The sequence below is a fragment of the Mobula birostris genome, chromosome 26 (assembly GCF_030028105.1).
Source record: "Mobula birostris isolate sMobBir1 chromosome 26, sMobBir1.hap1, whole genome shotgun sequence".
In the NCBI taxonomy this organism is placed as follows: Eukaryota; Metazoa; Chordata; class Chondrichthyes; order Myliobatiformes; family Myliobatidae; genus Mobula; species Mobula birostris.
In genome coordinates, this window is record NC_092395.1 from 23,110,766 (window position 1) to 23,136,030 (window position 25,265).

The 25,265-nt window shown below is 40.2% G+C and overlaps 1 protein-coding gene across 3 annotated transcripts in view; it reads left to right on the forward strand.

The window, feature by feature from the left end:
• Positions 1-2,501: 2,501 nt before the first annotated feature.
• LOC140187982 (guanine nucleotide-binding protein G(I)/G(S)/G(O) subunit gamma-7) overlaps positions 2,502-25,265 on the forward strand; it is a 163,926-nt gene continuing 141,162 nt past the window's right edge. The window contains exon 1 of one of the 3 annotated variants that reach the window (XM_072243845.1): positions 2,502-2,567. The gene's annotated coding sequence lies outside the window, so the exon portion shown is untranslated. Of the gene's footprint in view, positions 2,583-2,623; positions 2,761-25,265 lie in introns of those variants that run through there. The other 2 variants (XM_072243847.1, XM_072243846.1) reach the window with 2 other exon arrangements.

Consider the following 25,265-nt stretch of genomic DNA (forward strand, 5'->3'; position numbering starts at 1 on the left):
TGAATTAAAATGAAAGCTTTAAATATGGTTGGGCAAATTGAAAGACTAGAAAATCGTTAACTGAAGGATGGGTGTTACGCCAAGCTGGCAGACCAAATGGCTAGCAGTTAATTGGCAATTAACTGTACTTGAGCTAGTGGTCGGTGCTTTCAGGCTTTCGTATCTTCTCCCTGATGGAAGGGGGAGAAGAGAAAATGTTAAGGATGGGTTGGGCCTTTGATTATGTTGGCTGCTTTACTGAGGCAGCGAGGAGTATAGACAGAGTCCATGGAGGGGAGGCTGGTTTCCGTGACGCGCTGAGCTGTGTCCACAACGCTCCGCAGTCTCTTGTGGCCACATACAGAACAGTACAGTTATCATGCCTGGATGAGTACAGCATCATCATCTATGCTGGCTCACAGACCAACTTTATACTTTTATCAATCTTCCAGATAACCTATTCTCACCCCCTTTCAATTTTAGCTCTCACCTACACATTAGAGGAAATTTATACAGGCCAACTAACCTACCAACTCGCACATTTTTGGCTGCGGGCATGGGGTGGGGGGGGGACTGAAGCACTTGCCGGAATGCAATCATAAAGATACAACTTCAGGATAACGGCACCATTTGGAGGAATTGACGGCATGGGGGATGTTAGTGAGTGTCTGGGAGTGGTGAGTGTGCGGTTGTTGATGTGTGCACGTGCGTTGAGTAGGAAGGTGTGTGATGTGGGGCGATGAGCGTTTGGGAGGGTGATAATTTGGGGTTGTTGATAAGTGTGGGGAATATTGATGCATGTGGGGGATTGATGAGAAGTGTGAAGGTATTGAGCCTAGAAAGGGTGGGAGGGAGAGTGGTTGTTGATGACTGTGGAATGATGAGGACAGGAATGGTAGTAAGTGATGGAAATCTAAGACAAATACAGAAAGGTCTGGAATTGCTCAGTTCTTAAGAAGCATTTGTGGAGGCAGAATACCACATGCCCTCCCACACTAACATCTGTCATTGGCCTCTTGTACTGTTTTTACAAAGTCCAACTTAAACTGAAGAAAAACTATCTCATCTGCTGAGTTGGCATATTGCAGTTTAACCATAACCATATAACCATATAACAATTACAGCACAGAAACAGGCCATCTTGGCCCTTCTAGTCCGTGCCGAACTCTTACTCTCACCTAGTCCCACCAACCCCCATTCAGCCCATAACCCTCCATTCCTTTCCTGTCCATATAGCTGTCCAATTTAACTTTAAAAGACAACATCGAACCCGCCTCAACCACTTCTGCTGGAAGCTCGTTCCACACAGCTACCACTCTCTGAGTAAAGAAGTTCCCCCTCAAGTTACCCCTGAACTTTTGCCCTTTAACTCTCAACTCATGTCCTCTTGTTTGAATCTCCCCCACTCTCAATGGAAAAAGCCTATCCACGTCAACTCTATCTATCTCCCTCATAATTTTAAATACCTCTATCAAGTCCCCCCTCAACCTTCTACGTTCCAAAGAATAAAGACCCAACTTGTTCAACCTCTCTCTGTAACATAGGTGATGAAACCCAGGTAACGTTCTAGTAAATCTTCTCTGTACTCTCTCTATTTTGTTGACATCTTTCCTATAATTCGGAATTTATAGAATTTATAGAATTTCTGTAGAAAGGTTATCAACTTACAGCGCTGTTTCTCTCTCCACAGATGCTGCCTAGTTTGCTGCATTTTCTGGTTTCAGATCAGGGGCAACAGCTGATATTCAACGACATGTTGTATAAAATCTTTCATCTCCAGCCAAAAGAAAAGACAAGGATCTCCGTTTAACATCTCATCCAAAAGATCGCACGTCCATCATTTCAAGCTTTCCTCAGTCGTACTGAATTGTCAGCCACGATTTAAAACGGAAATTCTGCTATCCTTGATCTGTCATCCCCGCCTATATTTAAATTCACCTCACAAAAATCAGTTGACACTTAACTGTCCTCTTTCAGTTCAAGTACAATTATAAATTTAAAAAAAAGAGAAACTCCAGAAACACACAAGAAGTTAGGCAAAATTTGTGGATAGAGAAACAGTTTGACATTTCAGGTTGGTGAAGCTTTTCAGAACTTTAAAGATAAAGGAAATTAAGGATGGACAATAAATATTAGATTTGCGAATAAGTAATAGAAAAAGTCCCGAAATTTATTTTTACGAAGAAGTTTTTTTTTCTCAAATTATATATCTGTGTGTTTTATTAGCATTGCTTGCATATATTTGTGCACAATATAGTATCAAGGTCCCGCCTTGCTCCTACTGTTATTGTCTCTTCCAAATAAAGCTTCTCCGATATTTAGGTTTTGATTGGCTACGTGTTTTATCAATCAATCTAAGACGGTAGCTATGGGCTACTTCATGTGTGACGTCAAGTAGTCCCACTCAGCCTAACCTGCTGCCACCTAGGTAGCCCCGCCTTCAATGTTCCCGGTGATTGGGTGGACGCTGAATCATCTACTCTTGTGATTCGTTAATAAGAATGTCCATCAAGTTGGGGCGGCGAGTTTTCCGGTGTGAAGATTGGTTGGTTCTGGCTTGGTCGCGTGCGGGCCTTTAAACTCAAGGGGTAAGGGCGCGCGAGGCAAGTGGTGGTTTGTTGGGGGGCCGAGGGAGGGGTGGTTGTTGCCGGTTCTCATCGGCAGCCCCTCCGGACGGGGCGATCTTAGTGCCGAAGAGGGCTTTCTGTGCGAGAGGAGTCGTTGAGCGAGACGGAGGGGGGTGTGGCACGAAGCTCACGCTGGGGCTAGTTATTTTCAACGGTATTCTTCCCCGTTTATAACTCTTGAGGTGCGAAATGAGGGGGCGTGGGGTGAAGTGAGAGCGCCATTTGCAGCCTACGCCTCAGGGCCCAGTGATGGTTGGTGGGCTTCAACTTGGTGTCTTCTCTTAGGGCTGAGGGTCCTCCAACTCCCGTGCGTCTGTGTGAAGGCAGAGGCGGGCTGAGCTCGCAAGCAAGCTACTGGCTGGTGCATTTCGTTTTAACCGATCCTTTCTGGTGTGCTTCTTCAGATTGCATTATTTTCGTTGTGAAATTGCAGCAATTTACTTTTTTTAATCACAGATTTATTGAACCGCATCCTGGATGTCATGGGTGTCGAACGGGTTCACCATGAATTGCATGGAGGTGTTAGCAAACAGAATCTATTGCAATATTAAGGGATGCTTATTAAGATGCTGGATGAGTCTGTCAGCATTGTCTTTTTATTTAAAATAGAAAATAATGGATTTGCCGACAAAACTAAAAATTGTAACTACGTGATTAAATAAGTATGTGATTTGTTTTTGGAAGTAAAGGCAATCGACTGCTACGTTGCTGCTAACAGGAGTGCATTAAAATCGTAAGGATAATTAAAACTAAGTGTATTAGCCATTTTGATAAAACTTCGTATATAGTGTGTTTGTTCTGTGAGTGATTTGAATGCTGATCCCACTAATGTTTTTTCTGCATGATGCAGAAAACTGTTTGACAGCAGTGAAATCCCGAAGTTGATCTATTGTATCTGAGATGGATATTGACATTGTCATAAGCACATAGTTAAGTTAAAAACATTTTGTGTACTGTTCTGTGCACGTTCATTGAAGATTGAAGAATTCTCTCTGTCATAAGAAGCATTATCTCCTGATAATTTTGTCAGTGATTTTCAGGAATGAAGTAGACTTTTGTGTAAGTAACATTATAGAAGAATGGAAATTGAAGCATCCGTGTCAAGCAATTTTTTGAGCAAGATTATAGCTATGCAAAAAGCTTGCAACATTAGTTCCACAAAATGTGTCTGTATTGTGATTTCGAAAACAACAAAATTGCCACTTAGACCATTAGACCAAGTCTATTACAAGTGCTGACGAAGGGTCTCGGCCCGAAACGTTGACTGTACCTCTTCCTAGAGATGCTGCCTGGCCTGCTGCGTTCACCAGCAACTTTTGTGTGTGTTGTCTGTTACAAGTTAATGCCTCTGAACTGGTATAGCTGTTCAGTCCTTATCTTCCAATGTGGCTTGCTATCAAATGTTGTTTACTTGCTTTGAATTAATTGGGGATATTTTACAACATTTTAAATCTGGTACATTTAACTTGTATTTGAAATGAATGCTTCTACCTAGGTGTGGTTGGGACAGGAAAAGGAAAGTAAAGGCACTCTCCTGCTTTGCATAAACAAGAGAAAATCTGCAGACGCTGGAAACCTGAGCAACACACACAAAATGTTGGAGGAACTCAGCAGGCCAGGCAGCATCTATATGGTGGGGGGGGCATGGGGGAGAGAGTATAGTCGACATTTGGGCTGAGATGTTTTGGCATGATGGAGGGTTTCAGCCCGAAACGTCGACTGTACTTTTTTTCCGTAGATGCTGCTTAGCCTGCTGAAGCCCTCCAGCATTTTGTGTGTTGCTCTTGTTTTGCATTGCTGTTGGGTGTCCTCTTTGTTGCAAAATGTATGTGTGACTGTACATCAAGGAATAATAACCTGTGTGTATGTATATAGTAACTTTTTGGGTGAAGTAACGGAAGTCTACTGGACTGAGTTACTTTAGGACTGAAGAAATTCTTAAAAAGTATTGGAACTGTTTTGCAATCTGAGGAGTCAAATGCCTTGTATAAACTTTGCTGTCCTAGTCAAGCTTGTTAGATGAAACTATATAGTTTCCTTCAACTTGCAGTTTATTCTCCATTGTGCATACTATGTATAAAAATATTTTCTTGTATTGCTCACACTGACATAATATTTGTCAAGTGTTTGCTATCTGTCTTGCTAACGTAGTAATATTTATTTGAAAATACAGTCTTAACTTGGAAGTGTGTTCAATAGTGCTGCAAGTATTTTCATAATTGAAATTGCATATACAATCAAAGTCTGCTTACTAATTGTATTGATGTTTTTGATTTTTATCACTGGGCACCTCCATTCTTGCTTTAACTTGGTACTAATTTCTAATAGTGACTATGACTAAAATTTAAAATGTAAGTTTTGATTTATTTAAGTAACAGTCATTGTACTTGTATGTAATTAAGTCCTTACTGCTCTCCAAGTGACTTGAACAAGGAACAAAATGTTATTTTCCCTCCCTTCCTTTCTCTTCCACTCCGCAGACCTAATTGGATTATGTTTGTAGAAATTCATTATAGTTAGACAGTTGAATCCCCAGATTTTTGAGCATCTGTTGTCTTTTATGGACCCCCCCCTGCAAAAGTATGCTTTTTGGAAGAAGGTGAGGTGGGTGGTAGATGATATTGAGTTGAATTTCTCTATCATATTAGGTGGGGAGGGGAGAGGAAAAAAATCTCCAGTTTGTTAAATGTGTTGAAATAGGCAACATTCCCTGCACAAGTTATTTATCATGTTGAAGGCACTTAAATTCTGTTTAATTCTTCGGGTAAAGGGAACACCGATACGTTTAAAGTTGCTCTTTTTTTTTTGGAACAGAGGTAACAACTGTGCCTTCACAGATACAAACATCTACATTCTGAAGTTGATTAAAAGAAAACTTGCTTGTTTCACTAACAATTAGATTTGATTGAAGTTTTTGGTGCCCCATGTCTTTAGAACAGGCCGATCGTTGGCAAATGTGATTTGGGCAAGTTTATAGTATGAGTTTTGGATTATTTCAGTGATTTTTCTAGCAAATTAAATGATGAATGTTCCAGTATTTTCACTTCATAGTTGCACATTTTACCTTGGGTTGGTTCTTTCATGTTCTAGTGAAACAATAGGTGGAACTTGTACAACATAAATTATAGTGCAAGTTGCATGTATTGTACCTTGAATCATTTTCTCTACTCTTGCTTTTATTGATTACTGCATGGATTTTTTCCCTCATTCTCTGTACTCCACCCTAAATCAACTAAAATTTAGATTAACTTGAAATAACAACTGCTGATTTCTTAAGTTATCTTCATTTCGTGTGTCGGTGAACTGTAGAACAATTCCGTACAGCAATCAATGTTTTGATTCTTAATCCAGGTATTTCCCTATTTCCCTCCAATCTGCATAGTAACATTTTGCAGCATTGAAATTACTTTTTAAAAACAGTTTAGGTTCAGTTAAAATGTAAACTTTAAAATATGGTTGGGCAAAATGAATGACTAGAAAATAGAGTTAACTGAAGGAAGGGGTATTATGCCAAGCTGAAAGAGCAAATAGCTAGCAATTAATGAGAACTTCATGTGTTTCAGTAATTGCAAAACTGCTAAAACATGACGTGAAGACCCAGGCATAGTTGCAGTAAATTTCTTAAAAGTTTGGGGAAGGCAGTTTTAGACAGTAGCATCTAGTCAGCTGAGGGGTTTGACCACAGTGCTGGAATGAGTCTTTTTCAAGCATCTGATGTACAAGAGGTCACATTATAGAAGCATGAAATACTGGCTTATAATGTTTATTGGAGGTAACTTGGATGGAAGGTCATGGTACAGTTTCATAACTAGAATGAAAGTATTGAAATTAAAACATGGAGTCAGTTTTTTAAAAAAGTTTCCCTTCTCTTCACTTGCCCATTAACTCCCTCTTGGTCCCCTCAATCCCTTTCTTCTATGATCCGCTGTTCTCTCCTTTTAGATTTCTTCTTTAGTCCTTTACCTCTTCTACCAATTCCCTCCAGGCTTTTACTTTGTTTTCCCTCTCTGCCGCCTTCACCCACTGCACCTGGTTGCACCTATCATCTGCCAACTTGTACTCCTCCCCTTTCCCTACCTTATTGCTTCTGACCCCTTCCTTTCCTTATTGCTTCTGATCCCTTCCTTTCCTGTCCTGATAAAGGGTCTTGGCCTGAAATATTAACTGTTTATTTCCTTGCGTAGATGTTGCCTGACTTGGTGAGTTCCTCCAGCATTTTGTGTGTATTATTCAGGCATCTGCAGAATGTCTTGTAGAGGCAATAATTGTTAACTTTTTTTTTAAATCTTGGATAAGTATGAAAATTCAATCAACTTTACCTTTGAACCTACTTTGTTATTCTTGATACTTACAGTGAAGATAATCAAGAATCTGTTTTAGACTAAACTTTTAAGATTATTGAGAACGGTGGCTATAGAGTAAGATTTTTGTGTATTTACTTTGATAAAGGTAACAAACTAAAATTTGCTAATGCATTTATATGCTTTGTTACAAAGCAAGGAGTTCTTTTACACTTGTGTCCTTTGACAAGCTATGGAAAAGAACACTCTCTGGTTCTTTCATTTTAAGAACACATACATGCCCTCTTAGAACATTACCTGGACAAGATCAAAATGTTTGTCTTTATCTTGCTCAAGTTGGTTTATCTCTTTTGGTTATCCACAGAATAGTTACCAGAATTTGCTATATTTTAATAACATTCTAAAATCTGTTAGTAACAAATACTACTTGATGTATTTAACTTCTGGCTCTTCATTTAGCATTTTTTTTTTAAAATTGAATGAAACAATTGTGCTGAAGTGAATTGGGGATAAATTACACAATTGTGCTTAAATGAATTGTGGGAAGGATAAATAATGACTATAGATATTTTAGAAATTCATTGCATTTATATCCCCTATAGCCAAGGAACATGAGACTAGCCTACATTACTAGGCATTTTCCCCCCAAATGGCTAGCACTAGAACAGAAGGAATAGGCGTATTCCCTTTTGAATCTTCAATTAGATGGCTGATTTGGTCTTTCCCTTGGTTACACTGTTCTCATTATTTCCTATAATTCTCAATTTCTGTATAGACCATACATTTATTCAATAATTCAGTATCCATAATTCTCTAGATGGGAAATTGCAAAGATTTGGGACTTGCCGGGGGGAGGGTGGGGAGAAGTTCTTCCTTGTTTCTCTCAATAGGTGCCTCATTTTAAAGATGTTCCACTGATTTCTAGATTTGAGGAAAGCATCCCCTCAGCAATCATTAAGTATCTCAATCTGTGTTTAGGTGATTTGATATTTGGTTTGAGACAGGTGCTTATGTATGCATTTCCTTTCCAAGGTGCCCTAACTTGATCACTGAGTTATACAGCACAGAAGCAAGCCCATTGAGTTTTTACCAGCCATAAGATACCCACTTGTGCTTTTTTTTTTCTTTAAAAAGTCATTTTCTGCACATTTGTATTAGCTTCCACCAGATTCTGTTTGGTTACTGTAGAAGCAATTTGATGGCCTTTTAACCTATCAACAAGCATGTGATTGAAATGTGGGAGGCAACTCGTAGTCGCAGCAGAAACCCATGCAAACGCAACACTAAAGTGGGGATTGAGCTCCGATTGCTGAAGCTGTGAGGCAGCAGTCAACTAGCCGTACCACTGTACTACCTTGCAATAATCTCGGGCAACATCTTGTATGAAGTTTCTTTATTTTCTTTTTCAATCTTTATTAGTTTCATAAAGTATAAACAAAGCAATAATACAAAATTGTTGGGAATACATTGTTATACTTAAGTAATTATAAAACCAAATAGTATTAATTGACAAAACTCCCAATCATGTAGGATACCAATGAATAATACAGGACAAAAAGAAAATAACTAGAGAAAAATCATGAAAAAAGAAAAAATTTTAAACCCCCTCCCCCCCAAAAAAAACTAATCTAAACAGAATTAATCAACTAAACTAAAAAGACTTGGGCAACTTTAACAACGTAAAAATAGAAGAAAAGAAAACCTTAGTGTTGATGACTCCGTTCCTCTCAACCAACACTACAGAGAAGTAAAATAAGTTTGGAAATGGCCAAATTACATCATATGAAAATGCTGAATAAATGGCCTCCAAGTTTTTTCAAATTTAATGGAAGGGTCATAAACCACACTTCTAAATTTTTTTCCAAATTTAAACACAACATAGTTTGTGAAAACCAGTGAAATACAGTAGGAGGGTTAATCTCTTTCCAATTCAGCAAAATGGATCTTCTAGCCATTAAAGTAAGAAATACAATCATCCGACGAGCTGAAGAGGTTAAATGATTTGAGTCTATCATTGGTAATCCAAAAATAGCAGTAATTGGGTGAGGTTGTAAGTCTGTATTCAAAACCGTTGAAATAATGTCAAAAATATCTTTCCAATATTTTTCCAATAAAGGACATGACCAAAATATGTGAGTTAAAGAAGTTTCAATCCCATTCATCTGGCTACTCCACATTCTAGTGATAAAACTGGATATAGGTTAAGTTTTTGAGGATCCAGAATGTGGAAATGAACTTCAGCGTTGTGCTTAATGACTAGAACAAACTTTTGGGCAGTGATCAGGAAAATTAACATGCAATTAGAAGCATGCTAGTGGATAATACTTTATCATATTTTGACTAAATATTCTAGTCCTGCTATAGAGACTTGAGCACAAATATCCCGTTCATTAGGGAGGGCCTGATGTGTTACTGAAAATTATTAATTGTAGGATATAGAGATTTGTCTTGGAACAATCATGGGTAGAGTTTGGGAAGAAGAATGATGTAAGTACGATGGTTATAGTATAGGCTTCGTCATAGCCATTGGGAGATGATGGAACAGCTATGTGGGAGATGATAGATATTAAAAACAGGGTTGTTCCAGGTAAGTTTAATTTTGATTTTCCCAACATTGAATTAGTTACAGGTGAATAAATAGCTCAGAATATGTTAGTTGCATCTTGAGGGTCTCTTGAAACAATGGTCCAACCAAGAAAGCTCCTGTAGGAGACCTTGTACTAGGAAGTGAGTCAAGCCAGGTAATTCAGGCTTTAGTAAGGGAGTAATTTTGGAACCGTGATCTTAATTCCTTAAATTCTAAGATCTTTATAGTTAAGATTGGTTCTCATGATAAAATGCTAAACTGGCAAAGGCTAATTGCAACAGTTCTAGGTAGTAACTGGGGAAAGTAGATTAGTTTTTTGGGGCGGGTGTTGTAAATCCACATCTAATGTTGAAGTTTCAAAGGCTAGCCTGTTAGAGTTCAGGGCCAGCATTTTCTGAAGAAGACAAGATTTGGAAAACTTGGGTGGTAGAGACATTGTAAATTGAGTCAAAAAGTGGGGTGGGGGGGGAGTGGAGTTTGGATAAGGTTTAGGAAGCTGAAATCAGACAACTGTGAGGAATATAAAGGAATATGAAAAGAAACCAGAATTATAAGAGCTGAAGTGGAGGGAGCCTTAATGTCCTTAAAGTCAGATTAAGGAGAATCCTGAGGCATTTTGTATGTTCATTGGGAAGTCTAGGAAAGGATAGGTCCACTGGAGGTCAGTGGAAGTGAGCATCAACATCACCAAGGAGAAGGATGTTCACATTCTAGGACATATTGGAAAGAAGGTGGTATTGGGCCTCATGAAAAACAGTATAGTGGTCTCTGGGAATCTATCCTAGTATATTGAGGGAAGCAATGGAGGAGATTTCTAGGGCCTTGACAGAGATCTCTATTTCCTTCAGCCACAGTGAGAAGACCAGAGACTAGCGACTGTTGTTTATTTGAGGGCAACATAGATAATCTAGGAAATGATGGTAGATGAGTTTTACATCAATGCTGGGGAAATTCGTTGAATGTGGTTTTTTTTTCCCATGCTTTGACAAGTGTGGACCTGTTGGAGATGGTCAGCATGCTTCTGTGTGGGGGAAGTCCTCTCTCATTTGTCCTTTTTGAAGCAACAAAGATGAGAAAGATAAGGCAGTGGATACCTTGAAAGTATTTGACAAGATCCTGCATGGTAGGCTGTTCTAGGAGATTAATTTACAAAGGATCCATGGTGAGATGGTAAATTTGATAGAAAATTGGCTTAGACAGCAGGCACAGTAGAGGAGCATTAGGAGCATTTCATTTTTCTGTGACATCTGAAGTGCAAGGGTCAATTCTGGTGTGTGTGTGTGTGTGTGTGTGTGTGTGTGTGTGTGTGTGTGTATAGTCATACTTTATTGATCCCAGGGGAAATTGGTGTTTGTTACAGTTGCACCATAAATAATTAAATAGTAATATGTAAATTATGCCAGGAAATAAGTCCAGGACCAGCCCATTGGCTCAGGGTGTCTCTGATCCTCCAAGGGAGGAGTTGTGTGTGTGTGTGTATATTTGTATATTGGCAAAGTTGTGAATGGTGAAGAAAGTTGTAACAGGATTTGGCAGGGTATAGGTCACTTGGAGAAATGGCTGAAGTCTTGTGCATATATTCTGGGAGGTCAACTGCAAGGGAAAAGTATACTAAGTGGCAGAACCTTTAAGAGTACAGGGATCTTGGGTGGCATGGCCATAAGTCCCTGAAAGTTGCAACACAGATGGTCGTTGTGGAAAAGAAGCTACAGTATGCTTGTTTTCATTGTTGAAGAAAAGTACTGCACAGAAATGTGTCCTTTGGGCAATCTAGTCTGTGAAGAATTATTTAAACTGCCTTGTCCCATTGACTTGCATCCGGACCATCTCCCTCCATAACCCTGTCACCTATGCATCTATCCAAACTTCTCATTAAACGTTGAAATCGAGCTTGCATGCACTACTTGCACTGCCAGCTTATTCCACACTCATGACCCTCTGAAGAAATTTCTCTCATGTTTCCCTTTAACATTCTACCTTTCACCCTAAAGAAATGACCTCTAGTTGTAGTCCCACCCAACCTCAGTTGGAAAAGCCTACTTGCATTTGCCCTATGTATAACCCTCATTCCAGCTTGTTCATTCATTTAGAGACGTCTACCTTGCTGTTCTCTAAGGAGTTTGTACGTTCTCCCCATGACTGTATGGCTTTCTTCCAGGTGCTCGGGTTTCCTCCCACAGTCCAAAGATGTTCCAGTTAGTAAGTTAATTGGTTATTGTAAATATCCTGTGATTAAGCTGGGGTTGGTGGGAGGCATGACTTAAAGAGCCTAGTCCACACTGTATTTCAATACACAATAATTTTGTATACCTATCAAATCTCCCCTCAACCCTTCTATGTTCTCAGGAATAAAGTCCTGACCTATTCAATCTTTCCTTTTAACTCAGTCCTCCAGTTCTGGCAACATCCTTGTAAGTTTTTTCTATTCAACCTTATTTGTATCTTTACAAATTGGTGCTTACCAATGTCTTGTACAACTTCAACATAACATCCTATCTTCTGTACTCAATACTTTGATTTATTGACAGCTAATGTGACAAAAACTTTCTTTACAACCCTATCTACCTATGATACCACTTCCAATGAATTATGGACCTGTAGTCCCAGATCCCTTTGTTCTGCTGCCCTCCTCAGTGCCCTACTATTTAAGACCTACCAGGGATAGTCCTCCCAAAGTGCAATACCACACACTTATCTGCATTAAATTCTACCTGCCATTTTTCAGCCTACTTTCAGTTGGTCCAGTCCTCACTGCAAGCTCTGATATTCTTCCTTGCTGTCCACTACATCCCAAATCTTGGTGTCATCTGTGAATTTGTTTCTCCAGTTAACCACATTATCATCCAGATCATTGATATAGATGACAAACAACAATGGGCCCAGTGCCACTCCCTGTAGCACTCTATTAGCCACAGGCCTCCAGTCAGAAAGATGGCCATCTACTACCATTCTCTGGCTTTTCCCACAAAGCTCATGTCAAATCCAATTTACTGCCTCGTTTTGAATGCCAAGTGACTGAACCTTATTGACTAACCTGCTTTCATTTAGGCATTGAGTACCAAAGCTGGATATCATGTTGAAGATGTATAAAACTTTTTTGGGGTATTTAAAAATTCTGGTCATCCCACTTTTTGTCAAGAAGGAAAGACTTCCGTTAGAGTCCATGCAGAGAAAGTTCACCAAGTTGATTCCTAGGATGAACAGGATATCAGTAATGATTAGGCTATAGTCATTAGATTTTTCTTTTAAAGAAAACTGTAGATGATGAAACATATTGAGAGGGCTTAAAAGGCAAGTGATGGAAGATGTTTCCCACTAGTAGAGTGAGTCTAGATTATCTGGGTGCGAAGTCATTGTACAAGGATAAGAAGTCGCCAATTTCATTTGTAGACTAGAATTTTCTGCCTCAGAAGTTGCTGAATCTTTGGAATTCTTGTTCTACTCCGGAGGGCTGTGGATATACTTGAGCAGAAGTTGACAGACATGAGTCCCAAGAATTGAAGTACACAGGAAGAGTAGGGAAAGTATTTCAAGGCCTGGTCGTATCATGTGGCCAAGCAGCTTCAGAAACTGACTGCAACCGCCACTACCACCTAAAGTTTCTTATGTTCTTGGGGTCTGGAATGTTGCTTCCAGGGTAATAAATGTGGTGTATTCACATGGCGAATTCAAAAGGGAAATGGTTAGGTGTGGAAAGGAGAAAATTGCAAGTTTGTAGAGAAGATAGTAACAGCTTGTTCATATAAGAGCAAACAGCTATGATCAGAGGATCATTGTTCTGCAGTTCTGTTGCTTCCAAATAAATTAGCAGTTAATGTGTGGTATGTTAACTAGACTGATCAGAGGTAGGGGTAGGTGAGTGATGGCCTAGCAATCTTGTCATTCTGCCTTTAAGAATTTGTGACATTGTTAAAGTTAAGCCATCTGTTTTCATGTCTAGAAATCCAATATAGTGAACTTTAATTACATTTGTACAATTATTTTCTTTTGTCCCTTTTCTTCCAAGAAACAAATTTAAAACACAACTTAAAAGGTATCAATTGCTGTTATGAGAAAGATTAATAGGATCATTTGATTAGTTGTTTAACACTTTTACATTTTCTAGGGCAGAACTGATTGTCCTGATGAAGTGTCTTGGCCGAAACATTGACTGTACTCTTTTCTGTAGATGCTGTCTGGCCTGCTGAATTCCTCTAGCATTTTGTGTGTTTGAATTTCCAGCACCTGCACAATTTCTCCTGTTGACAAGCAATTGTCCCATTTTTCTGCCATCTTCCCTACAGTAGATGTTTACATACAAGCTAAATTGAGTGCAGTACTGGTGTGTATCGATAGTATAGTATGTTTTTAAGTTGTGTAAAACACTGAATGCAGTACTATTTAAAGATGAACAATATGTTTGGTCTCAATGGAGATTTTTTTCAAGTCTTTTATAGGAGTCTAACATTTTGAACTCTTCAGCATTGTTAATCCATGCTCTTAATTTTTCCCTGCCTCTTTCCAAAGAATTGAACTCAAGAGAAGGTGACCTCCTAGATTCTTACTGCTATAATAATACAGATGACTTCATTGTTGCTTAGCAGCTACTTTATGAGCAAGCCCCCAAGTGATAATACAAGTACAGAAGCTTCTGCTAAACAGATGTCACTTCAGATATTTGACATAGAAGTGAATATAGATGTAAATGTTATGTTAAAACCAAATTATTGTTTTATTTGTCTGGAGGACAGCTGTTAAGTTTGACCTGTTTGTTACTGGGTTTGGTCATTAGAATATCCTGGGATTGTTGAAAGTGTTTTGCTTAAAGTGATTGGAATGATATCAGTAAATTCAATTTCTAGTGACTGAAAAATGCTTCTAAGTTTTGGTTTAACTGGAAAAAGATATACAACTGGCACCCTATCTTGGTTACAGAAGGGTCATGATTTCTGGTACAAATAAAGCCTATCTTTAACTAGTAATCAACCCAACTCCCAGTAAATCCCACATTAAAAGTTGAGATTTGTTCTGATAGATTTTTTTTAAACAGTAACAATGGTACATACTGCAGCTGCTAATTTATGATCATCGGAAGGAGGTGTTTGGTGGGGCACATAGAGACTTGCTTTGGAAACAGGCAAATTTCTTAGTGGCTAGCAGCTGTGTTTAGAGAAACAAGTGACTACAGATGCTGTAGCATGCCCCTCTGCTTTATAGGATCATAGAACACTACAGCACAGAAACAGGCCCATTTCATCCATGCCAAACCATTAATCTGTCTAGTCCCATTGATATGCACCTGGGCCATAACTGTTCTTACCCCTCTGAACTATGTAACTATCCAAATTTGTCAATGTTGAAATTGAACATACATCCAACACTCATGCTGGCAGCTCATCCACAGTCTCACCACCCTTTTTTTAAATTTAAAAAAAAAATCCCCCTCATGATCCTCTGATACTTTTCACTCTTAACCCTTGACTTCTAGTTGGTGTTTGTCTAGTTACCTCAAGGTCGCTCGTTCGAGCCTCCGCTGTGGCAGCATGTTTGTGCCCTTGAGCAAGGCACTTAATCACACATTGCTCTAGTCTGTGCGAGGAGTGGCGCCCCACACAGACTTACAAGGCGCAGATTGAAAGGCAGGAAAATGCCCGACGCAGGCCTCTCACGGTCTGAGTCGACGTTCCCCTCCCTCTAGTTGTTGTCTCACCCAACCTCAGTGGAAAAAGCCTGTTTGCATTTACCCAATCCATACCCCTCATAATTTTGTATACTCCATCAAATTTCTCAATCTTCTCTGGTCTAGAGAATAAAGTTCTGACCTATTCAATCTTTCAAGGTCCTTAAGTCCCAGCAACATGCTTTAAATTTTCCCTGTATTCTTTTAGCCTTATTTGCATTTTGTCTGTAGGTGACCAAAACTCTGCACAATACTCCAAGTTAGGTCTTACCGATGTCTTATACCACTTCAACATAACATCCCAACTCCTGTACTCAATATATTGATCTGTGAAAGTCAATGTGCCAAAAGCTTCCTTTAAACCCTGTACTTCTGGTGCCACTTTCAAAGTTCAGCTTATTATCAAAGTACAAATATTACCATAAGTCGGTAATAGAATAATAACTGTAATAGAGTCAATAAAAGACAACAACAGGGTGGACAACCAGTGTGGAAAAAGATAACAAATACAAAAAGGAGTAATAATAATAAATAAACAACAAATATTGAGAACAGGAGATGAAGAGTCCTTGAAAGTCCATAGGTTGTGGGAATATTTCAGTACTGGGGCAAGTGAAGTTCAGTGAAGTTATCCCCTTTGGTTCAAAAGCCTGATGGTTGAGGGGTAATAACTGTTCCTGAATCTGGTGGTGAGAGTCCTGAGGCTCCTGGGCCACTTTCCTGAAGGTAGCAGTGAGAAGAGTGGGAGGCGGGTTTGCTGATGATAGATGCTGCTTTCCTGCGATAGAGCTTTGTGTAGATGTGCTCACTGGTGAGAAGGGCTTTATCAATGATGGACTGGGCTGTATCACTACTTTTTATCAGGTTTTCTGTTCAAGAGCATTGATGTTTCCATACCAGGCTGAGATGCAACCTGTTAATATACTCTCCATCACATATCTAGTGAACTTTGAACTTTTAGATGTCATGCCAAATCTTTGTAAATACTTGAGAAGTAAAGGTGCTGACTTGCATGCTGGGCCCAGGACAGATCCTCCAAAATAATAACATCAAGGAATTTAAAGCTGCTGATTCCTCAGAACTGGTTCATAGACTTCTGGTTTCCTCCTCCTGAAGTCAATAATCAGCTCCTTTGTCTTGCGGACATTGAGTAAGAGGTTGTTGTGGTACCACTCAGTCAGATTTTTAATCTCCATCATATATGCTGATTCATCACCACTTTTGATTTGCCCTACAATAGTAGTGTCATCAGCAAACTTGAACATGGCATTGGAGCTGTGCTTAGCCAGTCATAAGTATAAATTGATTAGAGCTGGTGCACCTGTGCTGATGGAGATCATGGAAAAGATGTTGCCAATCCAAACTGACTGGGGTCTGTAACTGAGGAAATCCAGGATTCAATTGCATAGGAGGTATTGAAGCCAAGGTCTTGAAGCTCATTGACTAGTTTTGAGGGGATGATGGTATTGAATGCTGAGCTGTAGTTGATCAAGAGTATCCTGATTTTATGCATCTTTGCTGTCCAGATGTTCCAGAATTGAATAAAAAACCAATGGGTTGCCATCTATTTTGGATCTGTTGCTCTGGTAGGCAAATTAGCTTAGATTCAAGTCGCTTCTCAAGCAGGAATTGATGTGTTTCATCACCAACCTCTCAAAACACTTCATCGCTGTGGAGGTAAGTGCTACTGGACAATAGTTAATGAGGCAGGTTACCATGTTCTTCTTTGGCACAAGTATAAGCAAAGTCTCCTTGAAGCTGTTGGGTACCTGGGTACTTTCAAGGAATTGTGGATCTTTATTCCCAGATCTCTTTGTTCTACTACACTCCACAATGTCTTACTGTTCACTGTGTAAGACGTACCCTGGATGGTTCTGTTGAAGTGCAACACCGAGCACTTGTATACATTAAATTCCATCTTTATTTTTTTTTCCAGCTGCTCCAGATCCCACTGCAAGCTTTGATAGTTTTCCTTGCTGTCTGCTACACCTCTAGTCTTGATGTCATCCACAAATTTGCTGAACCATTTTGCCATATTATCATCCAGATCATTGATGTAGATGACAAGCAGCAATGGACTTGGTACTGATCCCTGTGGCACACTACTTGTCACAGGCCTCCAGAGGCAACCATATTGTACCACTCTGTGGCTTCTCCAATGAAGCCAATGTTTAATCCAGTTTACTATCTCTCTTTAATGCCAAGAGACTGAACCTTCTTGACCAACCTCCTGTGCAGTACCTTGTCAAAGGCCGTGCTCAATTCCATGTAGACAACATCTACTGCCTTGCCTTTATCAACTTGCCTGGTAACTTCCTCAATAAAAAAAACCTCTTTTGGTTAGACATGACTTACCATGCACAAAGTCAAGTTGACTTTCCCTAATCAGTCCCTTTCTGTCCAATACTTGTATATCCAGTCCCTTAGAATACCTTCAATAACTTTGCTGCTACTGGTGTCAGGCTCACAGGCCTATAATTTCCTGGCTTATTCTTGGAGCTTTTCTTAAACAATGGAATACGAGCTATCTGTGGCACCTCTCCCGTGGTAAAGGATGTTTTAAATATCTCTGCTAGAGCCCCTGCAATTTCTGCACTAGCCACTCACAAGGTCCAAGGAAACAGCTTGTCAGACCCTGGGGATATATCCACCCTACTGTGCCTAAAGACAGCAAGCACCTCTGTCCATTATATTACTGCTGCTTTGCCTCACTTATATAAACACTGTATGTCTCCTGAGTAAATACAGATGCAAAAAATCGATTTAAGATCTTCATCTCTTTCAGCTTCACGCATTGATTACCATTCTAATCTTCCAGCGGACCAATTTGTCTCTTGCTGTCCTTTGGTCTTAAAGTCTTCTGTAGAAGTTCTTGGGATTCTCTTTCACTTTGTCTCCCCTCAGTACCTGAATGATCTGGATTTCATTCAGTTCCTGCTCAACTCCTTAACACAGTCTGTTAGAATCTGCAACTGGATGCACTTCTTGCAGGTGTAGTCATCAGAGGCACTGGAGATCTCCCTGCCTTCCCACTTCCCACATCCAATGAAAGGAGCATTCCACTATCCTGTCTGGCAGCCCCACTGCCCTAAATGTGCAATAAGAAAGAATAAATAATGAAAAAACAACCTACCTATGGCCTTTGCCTCTTTTTGCCAAAGCCTTGATGAGCTAAGCCTCAACTCCCACTCTTACAGTGGCTCTTCTGCTTAAACCTAACTTTTTATTGGACTCCACCACTTGGCAAAATCCAGTGTTTGTTTGAGAACTGTGGTGTGCAAAATATGCTGACTGCTCCTGCTCACTTCAAACTTTCTCCCTCGATACCAGAGGTTTCCAACCGGAGGCCCACAGACCCCCCCCCCCCACCCCCGCCCAACTTAATGGAAGGGTTCCATAGCGTTAAAAAAAAAGTTTGGGAACAACTGTTCTATGCAATTCACTGTCTCTTCAGGAACTGTGGGGCACAATCACAGTTTATCTCCAGGATCAAATCTTAGTAAAATATGAAGTTTCTCATAGAGTGAAATTGCTTCACACAGTCCTGTTAGGCTTACAACGTGCTTTTAAATTTTCTGGCCCTGTTTCAGATATCTTGAGGGTAAATAATATGCTAAGTATGTAGGAGAGAATTGCTAGATGGCAAAATGAACCTACATGGCTCAGAGAGAAACATCTGCACATGTATCAAGGAATGAGTTTTTTTAAAAAAAAATTAGCCAATTTCACATCTTGTTTAATTTTTTAAACTTTTCCACAGATTCCATATTTAATACAATATTTCAGGTTTTTAGCCTAGTGATATGTGAATAGTGAGTGCAAATTTCTGTAATCGGAACAGTGGTAATGTGGGGAATCCCTGTACTGAATGATTTGCCATGGCAGTCTATTTAATGCATAATTATAAAATGGGTACAAAGGTATAGCAGTTTTGATTTAAATTATTTTAATTCTTGATTAACTTTTGGAATGTTTTCATTTTTCGTATGGTGAACTTGAGAATGAAGAATTGGTTTGTCGTCTTTTGCCTTCCATCAATTTCCCCTCTGCAATAATTGTGGAAAAAGAATGCATATCGTCTTTTGGGTGATGGTGTGACTGGGCTGGAATGAATTGAATGACTTCTTGCATGCTTCACATATGTGAGGAGTAAAAATCTTTGTTATGTCTCTGTACAATTTACTGTAATTTGTAATAGCATGTACAACAGGACAGTCAATATAGTATAGTAATACAATTGTATCAGTGTGAATTAATCAGTCTGATGGCCTGGTGGGAGAAGCTGTCTTGGACTTTAATGCTGCGGTACAGTTTCCTGGGTGGTAGCAGCTAGAACAGTTTGTGGTTGGGGTGACTCAGGTCCTTGATGATCCTTCAGGCCCTTTTTATGCACCTGTCTCTGTAAGTGTCCTGAAAAGTGGGAAGTTCACATCCACAGATGCACTGGGCTGTCTGCAGCACTCTGCAAAGCCCTGCGATTGAGGGAAGTATAGTTCCTGTACCAGGCGGTGATGCAGTCAGTCAGAATGCTCTCATTTGTATCCCTGTAGAAAGTCCTTGGGATTTGGGGACTCATGCCAAACTTCAACTGCTTGAGATGAAAGAGGCACTGTTGTGCTTTTTTCACCGTACAGCTGGTGTGTGCAGACCATGTGAGATCCTCGGTGATGTGTATACTGAGGAACTTAAAGCTGTTCACCCTCTCAGCCCCAGATCCATTGATGTCAATAGGGGTGAGCCTGTCTCCATTCCTCCTGTAGAGCACAACCAGCTCCTTTTGTTGTGACATTGAGGGAGAGGTTGTTTTCTTGACACCACTGTCAGGGTGATGACTTCTTCTCTGTAGACTGCCTCATTATTATTTGAGATTGGGCCAATCAGTGTAATGTCATCAGCAAATTTAATTTGCAGATTGGAGCTGTGGGTAGCGACACAGTCATGGGTGTACAGAGAGTAAAGGAGGAGGCTTAGGACTCAGCCCTAGGGGGCACCTGTGTTGAGGGGCAGAGGTGAGGGAGCCCACTCTTACTACCTGCTGGTGATCTGGCAGGAATTCCAGGATCCATCTGCACAAGGCAGAGTGAAGGCCAAGGTCTCCGAGTTTCTTGTTGAGCCTGAAGGGTATTATGGTGTTGAATGCTGAACTGTAGTCCAAGAGCAGCATTCTCACATAAGCATCCCTCCTCTCCAGGTGTGTCAGGACGGTGTGTAGACCTGTAGTTATTGTGTCATCTGTTGATCAGTTGTGTCAGTAGGTGAATTGTAGGAATCCAGTGTGGGTGGTGGCATGCTGCAGATGTAGTCCTTGACCAGTCTCTCAAACCATTTGCTTATTGTTAAGGTGCATGTGATAGGATGCTAGCCATTCAGATATGTTACCTTGGTCTTTTTAGGTACAGGGACAATGGTGGATGCTTTGAAGCAAGTGGGGACTCTACACTGGGTGAGGGAGAGATTAAAAATGTCTGCAAACACACCAGCCAGTTGTGCCACGCGCACTCTGAGTACCCGCTCGGGGATGCCGTCCAATCCTGCAGCCTTGTGGCTGTTCACTTGTTGGAAATACCTGCATATTTCAGCCTCAGATGATCAAGGTACAGGTTACTTCAGCAGCTCTCCTGGAGGGGGGCTTAGTTTTGGCAACATCAAACCAAACGTGTTTTTAAAAAATAAATAAATAAATAAATAAAAGATTTGACTCATCTGGGAGAGAGACAGTGATGTTGGTAGCACCACTGTTTGGCTTTGAAGTCTGCGATGGTGTGCAGACCTTGCCATAAGCTGCACGTGTTGGTGGAGAGTTCTGTCTGGATCTTGTCCCTGTATTGTCGTTTCACTGCCTTGGTGACTTTGTGTGATGGTAACTGCATTTCTTGAGTTCCTGGTGGTTACCAGCTTCGAAAGCACTGTCTCATGTGGTGAATGCAGCACCCAGAACTGTTGATCCAGGGTTTCTGGTTTGGATAGACCCTGACCGATCTGATTTATTTTTTTCCCTCCTTTAGGGGACACTGTCCTCTATGCACTTCCAGATGAAGCTCAATGCTTAATGCTCTTGCATTGAGTTATTAATACTGGATCAAAGAGCTTAATTGCTTCCTTCTCGGTGCCTGTGATTTGTGAAATTCTTTCACCTTCAGAATATAAGTTCCTTTTTAGTAAAATCACAGGTGAAAATATTCTTTTATTTTAAATTGTTTAGGGGTAATATAGTGTTCCTGTACCTGTGCCATGTAGACGACAAAAGAATGACAAAATTGACCATTGGCTACATTGAATTGATAAGCACTTAACTGAGTTCATGACCTGTTCCATTCCATCTGTTCATGATCAAAGATGATTTATCTGATTCAGTATAGATTTTAATTTTGCTGGCCTTTGTGGTCCAAGTTTTAGAACCTAGAACCCTTTGGTCTATGATGTTGTGCCAACCCTTTAAAATTTCTCCAAAATCAATTTAATCTTCAATCTCACATAGCCCTCCTTTTTTCTGTCATCCATGTGTCTATGAATTGCTTAAATGTCCCTAGTGTATCTGCCTCCACCATAATCCCAGGTGTGTGTGTGTGTGTGTGTGTGTGTATCTGCCTCCACCATAATCCCAGGTGTGTGTGTACGTGTGTACCTCTGACATCACCCCTATGGTTTTTCCAAACAGTTTAAACTGCCTCCTTGAATTAGCCATTGCGTGTGTGCGTGTCTCTGTGTCTGTCCACTCTATCAATGCCTGTTATTATCTTGTCCACCTCTAAGTTGCCTTTTCTTCTCCTCTGCCGCTCGAAAGGGAAAAGCCCCAGCTTACTCAACCCTTCCTCATAAAACATGTTCTTTAATCCAGATAGCTTTCTTTGCACCCTCCCTAGAGCTTCCACATCCTTCCTTTTCTTAAGGTTCTACAAAGGTTCTACAAATGTTGGAATTCCCCTCATAGATGCTCTTGACTTGCTAACATCGTGTGTGTGTGTGTTCATTGTGTAGAATCCAGACATGGCAATGTGCTACCTTTCCACTTTTTTAACAATTTTTCTTTTGACTTTAATATTGAAGAAGGCTTCAATCCGCAATCTATCTGACATATCATCAGTCTAGCTGTGATGATGGTTGAGTGTAGTCTGTGTATGTGTTCTGGCAACAACATATCAAGCTTTATGAAATGATTTGGCTATATTAATTTTAAGTTTATTTATTTTTATGATTTAGTGATGCAGGATAGTAACAGCCCTTTCAGTCCAACAAGTCCACGCCACCCAAATATACTCATGTGACCAATTAACCTACTAACATGACTTTGCAATGTGAGAGGAAAGCTACGCAGTCGCAGGGAGAACATACAAACTCCTTACTGATAGTGGCAGAATTGAATTTGGGTCATTGGCACTGTGATAGCATAATGCTAACTACTACCTTAGGAATATTTCAATATACCACTCTTTTTAAAAAAAATTATTCTTAATAAAATTTGAACTGTGGCTGTAATTTTTAAAAACCTGGAAATGGCATGTAGAAAATTGGCCAAGTTAAAGTCTCTGCTATTAATCTTTTAGTTAGGTAATCCTTTACCAGCTGAGATTCTTCAGCATTTTGTACTTTTCTGATTTCCAGTTCTGCTGCTGAATTTATATATGTAAGTTGATTTTACAAGTACTTTTTTCTGCAATTTTGATATTATGGTAGAATCTCTTAGGTTTTAGTATGTATCTAGTAATGTCTTGCTTTGAATTGTGGCATTCAGCCCTGCAAGTATACTGCACTAATGCCTTAATACGTTATAGGTTATTCTGACCTCCACTTGTTTATAACTAGCTCCCCATATAGGTGAAATCTGAGTATTGCAGCTCTTGTATTTGACTTTGCCCGTAAAATGCACATTTTCATTAACAGAACTGATTCAGCAGATGCTGTAAGTTTGCTCATTTTTTCATTGGTCTTCTGCATTCAGTGGTCCTCACTGATTGTGACCTCGATCACCAAAACCAAGCAGAGACTTGCTGACTGTTTCATATAACACCTACACTCAGTCTGGATGGCCATTCTCAGTTGTAGACTATTTCAACTCCCCTTTCCATTCATGTATACAAAGTCGCCAAGAGGATTGGGAAAACTTCAAAAAGCAACAAAGAACCACTAAGCGAGCAATAAAGAAAAGGAAGCTAGGTTATGAAAATAAGCTACCACAAAATAAAAAATGGATAGTAAGTTTTTATAATTATATAAAGCTGAAAAGGGTGGCTAAAGTGAACAGAAGTCCATTGGAGGATGAGAAAGGGGAATTGATATTGGGTAATGAGGACATGGCTGAGGCTTTGAATGACTGTTTTGAGTCAGTCTTCATGGTAGAGGACACTTCTAACATGCCAAAGTGAGATGCTATGGATGTGATGGGAGGTAAGGGCCTTGATACAATAATTATTACTAAAGAGGTAGTGCTGAGCAAACTTGTGGGCCTAAAGATAGATAAGTCCCCTGGTCCTAATGGAATGCATCAGTGTTCTGAAAGAAATGGCAGAAGTTGTAGTAGAGGCTTTGGTGAAAATTTACCTAAATTCTCTGGACTCTGGGCAGGTCCTGGCAGAATGAAAGATGGCAAATATCATGCCACCATTCAAAAAAAGGATGTAGGCAAAAGGTAGGTAGCTATAGGCCAGTTAGTTTAACATCTGTAGTTAAGGATAATGCTTGAAATTATCATTAGACAAGAAATGACAAGGCATCTGGAAAGAAATGGATCTAGCAAAGGCCAGTCCTGTCTGACAAACTTACTGGGGTTCCTTTAGTATATAATGAGCACAGTGGATAGAGGGGAACAGATGGATGTTATTTACTTGTATTTCCAGAAGGCGTTTGATCAGGTGCTGCATAAAAGACTTGTCCATAAGGTAGGTATGCATAGAGTTGAGGGGTGATGTATTAGCATGGATAGAGGATTGATAGAAAATAGAAAGCAGAGAGTTGGGATACATGGGTGTTTCTCTGGTTGGCAGTCAGTGGTGAACGGTGTCCTATGGGTCAATGATGGGCCCCAGCTGTTCACTATATACATTAATGATCTGGAAGAGGGGACCAAGTGTAGTGTATCTAAGTTTGCTGATGACAATAAAATGAGTGGAAAAGCAAAGTGTGCAGAAGATACGGAGAGTCTGCAGAGAGAGATAGATAGGTTAAGTAAGTGGGCAAGGGTCTGGCAGATGGGAGTACAATGTTGGTAAATGTGAGGTCATCCACCTTGGAAGGAAAAATGGAAGATCCGATTATTATTTAAGTGGTAAAAAAATTGCAGCAAGTGCTTGTGCATGAATCCCAAAAGGTTGGTTTGCAGGTACAGCAGGCTATCAAGAAGGCATGTGAGGTATTGACCTCCATTGGAAGAGGGATTGAATTTATGAGCAGGGAAATTATGTTGCAATTGTACAGGGTACTGGTGAGGCCACACCTGGAGTACTGCGTGCAGTTCTGGTCTCCTTACTTAAAGGATTTGGAGGCAGTGCAGAGGAGGTTCACCAGGCTGGTTCCAGAGATGAGGGGGTTAGACTATGAGGAGAGATTGAGTTGCCTGGACCATGCTTGCTGGACAACACAGAAAATGCTGGAGCTACTCAGCAGGCCAGGGCAGCATCTATGGAACAAAAGCACAGTCAATGTTTTGGCCTGAAACATCAACTACTTTTTTCCATAGATGCTCCCTGGACTGCTGAGTTCCTCCAGCACCTGCAGATTTTTCTGTCTGTGATCTGTACTTGCAGGAATTCAGAAGATGAGAGGAGATCTTACACAGACATAACATTGTGAAAGGGATAGATAAAACAGAGGCAGGAAAGTTGTTTCCACTGGTAGGTGAGACTAGAACTAGGGGACATGGCCTCAAGGTTTGGGGGAGTACATTTTGGATGGAGATGAGGAATTGCTTTTCCCAGAGTGATGAATCTGTGGAATTCTCTGCCTAATGAAGCAGTGGAGACTGCCACAGTGAATTTAAGACAAGGTTGGATAGAATTTTGTATAGGAGGGCAATTGTGGTTATGGGGAAAAAGGCAGGTAGGTGGGAGATGATTCCTTAGCCAGATCACCATGATCTTATTCAATGGTGGAGCAGGCTCAACAGACCAGATGACCTA